Source organism: Pangasianodon hypophthalmus, chromosome 2 (genome assembly GCF_027358585.1).
Source record: "Pangasianodon hypophthalmus isolate fPanHyp1 chromosome 2, fPanHyp1.pri, whole genome shotgun sequence".
NCBI classification, from domain to species: Eukaryota; Metazoa; Chordata; class Actinopteri; order Siluriformes; family Pangasiidae; genus Pangasianodon; species Pangasianodon hypophthalmus.
In genome coordinates this window covers 17,220,683-17,226,682 of record NC_069711.1, presented here as the reverse complement: position 1 = coordinate 17,226,682, position 6,000 = coordinate 17,220,683, and positions in this window count along the sequence as shown.

Sequence of the window (6,000 nt, the reverse complement as noted above, 5' to 3'; positions counted from 1 at the left end):
TAGAAAGCGTCAAATTTGATCGTGTGAAGGGATTTCCCAAGCCGCTACACATATTGTATTGACAGCTGCTGGAGGAGTAACTGTCAAATATTACAAATAGTGTTCCTTCCTCTCCATCTGTATCTCTCTCTGTGTGTCTCTGTCTGTCTCTGTCTCTGTCTCTCTCTCTCTCTCTCTCTCTCTCTCTCTCTCTCTCTCCTGTGTCTTTTCAACCCTCAGCTCATCAGTGCTGCTCATCCTCTGTCCTGATTGTTAAATAAAGTAGCTGGCCTGCATTTATTCTTATTTATGTTGTAAAAACTATGTAATAACTTGCCATGTTATATTAACTGCATAATTTCAAAATTGTTTTTAAAAATGCAGACATGACTGACTCTTGTCTGACATTAAAACTGCTATTTGAAGCACATTTTCAAATACACTCCTGGGGAAGCCAAGCCCAAAATGGCAAATATTAAACTTTTAATGGTCTTAACAACAAAACACTGGTCAGACAATTAGCAAGAATTAACCAAATGCACTCCTGAGACCTCCTGTGCCACCATTTGCTCATTTACTTTTGCTGCAGTGAACTGTTTGCGGAAAAGCTAGAAACAGGGAAATTCACTTATATAGTCTTCTTGTATGCAAAGGTAAAATCATGAAAATGATAAAAAAAAAAAAATTCCAAAAATATCTTCTGGGATGTTTTTTTTTTTCCTTAAAAGATTAGTCATTATTTGGTTATTTGCCACACCTGATGCAGCCCATCAAGGGCCACAAGGCTTAAACATTTAAAGAAATTAAAGGTAAAAGCTATACCATACTAAGTTCCTTTATCTATTTCTTCAATTCTTTCTAATTTTCTGACCAATGATTTGTTGTTAAGACCATTAAAAGCTTAATATTTTGCCTTTTTCTTTTTTTGCCCAGGAGTGTGTTTGTTTTTTGTTATACTGTATATTCTTTGTGTATATATATATATATATATATATATATATATATATATATATATATATATATATATATATACACACACACACACACACTATATATATATATATATATTGTTTACTTCTTTGTATATTTTAAAGCTTGGATCATTATAAATAATACTCCCTAATTTGCACATCTCACCAAAACCTAGGTGGTGCAATAACATTAACAACAGTCTGTAATTTGTGTGTGTATGTGTGTGTGTGTGTGCATGCACAAACTAATGAGCAGAACAGTGCTCCTAACTTTCACTGACACTGTGCACCATGGGAACGCGTTAATGATTGAGTCAAAATATTCAGCTTCAAATTAACACTAAGGAGAAAATCAGATTTTCTGTGCTCATTAAAAACAGTGATGAGCTGGGATTCAAAAGTGCAAATCCATATACGCGCGTGTGTGTGTGTGTGTGTGTATGTGTGTGTGGGTGTGTGTGTTGGAAAGTTGAATAAAAGGACATTAGAGCAGCTTTGGTAAGACTTTCTCTCATGTCTGTCTCATTCTAAGGCCCTCATTGTTAGAGTTTAATGGTTGGACTGCTGAATTTTTGCATTTACATATTTTAGGTGACTGGAGAATCTAAATTGCCCCAGGGGGTGAATGAGTGTGTGAATGTATGTGTGCAGGCTGCTCTGCAATTGACTGGCGCTGTATCAAGTGTGTATTCCAGTGTTTTCGAATAGGCTTGACCAGGATAAAGTGGTAAGTTGAATGAATGAATGAATGAATGGACTGCCCTTAAACTAAATGGGTTTTAGCTAAAAGGCACTGAAGCAGACAGGATTAATGAAGCATATCATTTACATGATTTATTTAAATGTGCGGCACCTTCAGCTGCAATGGACTGCCGTCCTATCCAGGGTGTATTCCCACCTCATACATAGTGTTCCTAGGATAGGCTCTGGGTCCACCCTGACCCTGACCAGGATAAAGCAGTTACTGAAGAGGAATGAAGAAATGTTGTGTCAGCAATGTCCTTTTTATTGTGAAAGTTATTCTTTTGTATTATAATGTGGATGATGGTGATATAAGTAACCTACAGAACATATAGTGTGTGTGTGTGTGTGTGTGTGTGTGTGTGCGCTTGTGTGTGTGTTGGATTACACCTTTATCTCTGGTGGGCACAGATAGGAAAACAGTATTGCTTTAGGTCACCTTTCTTTATCTCAAGAGATATAAAGGACATCTCAGTGTTGTATTAAAGATCACTGCCTTCTCAGTTCTTTCTCCTAAATCACCCTTAGGAGAAAAGTGGAGATTAAAGTAAGTGTATAAGAAGTTCTGGAGACGCATTCTGAGAAGAGAATAACATCTCCATTTCATACCGATGCTGAAATATTATTCATCTCAGACTCTGGAGAGACGAGTCAGACACATAAGAATGAAGTTGCTTGGGAGACAGTGGAGTTTGGTTTTGGATGTAAGATTCATTTCATTTTTTTGTATGAGAATGGCCACATGAGAACGCTTCATGAGAATGGGTTTTAATGTCATCTTCTTTTGAAATGGGAAACTATAACTAGATACAGTGACTTACTGAAAACTATGATACTGTGTTGTATGGCTGCACAAAATATCATTTGTTATTCATTAATGCAATTTTGGCCTTATCAAATGAACACTCTAACAAATCTAATTTTTGTGTTTTGGGATCATTTTGAATAGAGCAGCTCTATAATGGCTAAAATAATATTCACAGTTATTTGTCACAAATATATAATTTTTTACTGCACTTTGTCATTTTATCATTTCATGTTGTACATTGTAAATCTCCTGTCTTTCTGAATGTATAAATCTCTAAATCAATCTTTCAGTCCAAAAAGTTGTCTTTAGTTGTGGCAATGGCGTGATCCAAGAAAAGACAATTACATTTCTTAAAATGAATGCAGGCCAAATTTAAGCATGACATATTATGAATACATCAGTTTGTTTTAATGTATTGCATTTCACAATGTGTAAAAGTATTGCAATATGCTGTTTTTGTCCAGACTTATTACTCAGAATAGTTGTGCAGTTATCATATTGTGAATTTATCCTTTATCCTTCCAGTCCTGATAAAGTTGGCCCTGACATGAGAGGCAGTGAAAGCACAGAGCCTCTTTATCTCCGGAAATGACTAAGGGCACTACAAACGGTTCCTGTCTGCTGAGAAATCAACTGATCCACTACGGAGAACACTAGTGTCAGCTCCAATACACTCAAACGAATATATCCCCCACCCTACCCTTACACACACAAACACGCTATGCATTAGTTTACCGACACGCGCACACACACACACATTTCCATACACGTCAAAGGGGGGGTTAAGTGATTACAGTGAGCTTTTTCACAGATGAGATGTGTGATATACGATTTGGCGTTAATTCCCGTCTCTGGTTGATATGCAGCTGTAGAAGTTCTCGAATTCTGTCTGCTGCAGTATGTCATTAAGGTCTGTCACGGTTTTGCTGTTTTTACATTATTAAAACAACAAATTATGTTCAGTTTGTTTATAGCACAATATTAAAATAAATATTTACAGCACAGAAATCTTAGTTAAATTAATACTGCAGGCTCCATATTTATAATTTATCACTTGATGAACTAGTTGTAGTTCCTAATATAATTTAAAATTAGTGTCCTCCCTCTCCTTGTCCTCAGGTGTTAATGCTCTTATCAGAAGTGTGTGTCGTCTCAGTATTACTGTCTCCACGCTGTGATCTATAGGGAGACACAAGGATGAGAACGCCGTGTCTTCCTGCACTGGTGTTGCATTTCACACAGCTGTCTGAAATAACCCTTGTTACTTTTAATAACTGTAACAATAACACACTGAATCACATTAGGGTGGCAATATCAAGAAAACAATACCCGTGTAGAGGAGTACACTAGTCTGCTACCAACACAGTGGAGCTACATGAGCATCAGTAGTCCTCAACGATTATAATAAATAAAAGACTGGACACTACAGGACTCTAAAAAACTACACTAAATGAAAGTACATACACATCAAAACACAGACACAGACACTATACACATATACACAATCCATTGCCAATTTGTTAGTTTATATATCACTATACTGAATAAACTGCCAACTCAGTGTACTGTCCTCTTCTTTAAAACTGTTTTATAGACACTGCAAAAAGGTAAGGTAAGGCAAAACCTGTATCCCCGAGTGAACTGATTTGGCCACTGCAGGAGGGCAGAGTCGTTCCATTCCTGGCAGTGAGAAGCGGCCGAGTGTTTGCTGTGCCATCTGCTAAGTGTTGGTCTAACGAGAATACCTGAGGGAGCATGTGTGTGCAGCACCAGACATTGTCACACTGGCCAAACATCTGCCCAGTCGTGCTCCAAGCCAGCACACAACCATTCAGCTAAAGAGCCTCAAACACACATACACACACTATACACACAGACGCTCTCTAAACAACATTCATCACTGATCCCAGGGATCGTGATACAGAATAAAACATGAAAAAAGGGTTCTAAACAGTACATTTCCTTATCGCTGGGGTGGTACCTTCAAACGTACACCTTTACTTTAAGGTATTTATAGGTACATTATATCCATGTTTCCAGATGAAAGATACATATTAAAGATATACAACACTATTTCTATATATTTCTGAGAATGTAGATACATGAATAAAGCATGGTAAACATGGATGAGGTGTGTTTCTCTGATGAAAAATAAATTCATGTGAAGAAGTTCAAACTGAAAATACCAACACTGAGCAACAATCCAATTACAATTTTTATTTATTTTCAGAGATGCATTCAAACCAAATTTGTGTTCCATTCTTGAGGCAACTTCCTTTATTGCTGCATCCTTCAAAAACGCTTGTCTCATTTGTTTATTCACTATACCTCACTAGTTACTAGATCCTAAATTTACAGCAGGTATTCTTCTAATACTGAACTACTCTTCATACAAAACACAATGACTCTTCAGGCTAATAAGCAAGTTCGTGGCTTGCAAATTATCTACGTAAGTTAGCTACAAAGGCTGTAGTTGTTATTTTACCTAATCAATATCAGCACAATTTATGAGCTCTAATTATCGGCTATAAAACAAGCAATGCATTTACATTTATTGGAGCAGCAGTTTGGCTGAGCATGTTTGTTGAAACTTTCATGGAACTCAGGGCTGGTGAACAGAATTATGGGATTGCCTACACTAAAATAATGTACCTCGGAAGGTAGCTGCGTTCTAAATAATGAGACATTTATCTCGGGGGTGTACAAATGCTACCAATATTACTGCTCATCTAGGTACTGCTCAACTGCTGTAATATGGCATGTTTTTGCATTGATTGATATAATCAAATTTGCCAGATTATTAGTTAGTATAGTTAATAAACTGGTAAATCAATGAATTTTAAATCTACTATTAAATAAGTGAGTGTTTATGTGGTATACAATTGCATTAAAACTATCTTGGCCAATCTAGCTTATCTTAATGGGACTCACCTAAATAAATAAATCACTAGGGTTTCATCAATAATGAATTCTCAGTATGATGATTGTACAACACAATATTCCACTTTTAGTACATTGCATTGTTGTATCTGCTTACACGTTCCTATTTATTTTCAAATAGGATTATATTAAATGCCATATTACAGTGCGGCAACAGTACAAGGGTTATTCGCTAGCAGACTTGTTAAGAGAGGATCAGAATGATGTAGAAAGTCAGCAACACACGGTTTAAAGTCCTTGATGTGCAATTATTAGAAAATAAATAAATAAATAAATAAATAAATAAACATATTATTAGTGCTCTGCAAAAAGCCTTAGAGCTCAAATTGAAAAAATGGCGCCTGTGCCCTCTGTAGCCTCAGAGTCCCATTCTTGGCTGACAGGAGTGGAACATAATGGGGTCTTCTGCTCTTGTGGCCCATCTGCCTCAAGGTTTGATATGTTGTGCATGTTGAGGTGCTTCTCTGCTCACCAGTAACCAGTAAAGACTGGTTATATGAGTTATCATAGCCTTCCTGTTATCTCAAACACGTCTGGCCATTCTCCTTTGACCTCTCACAT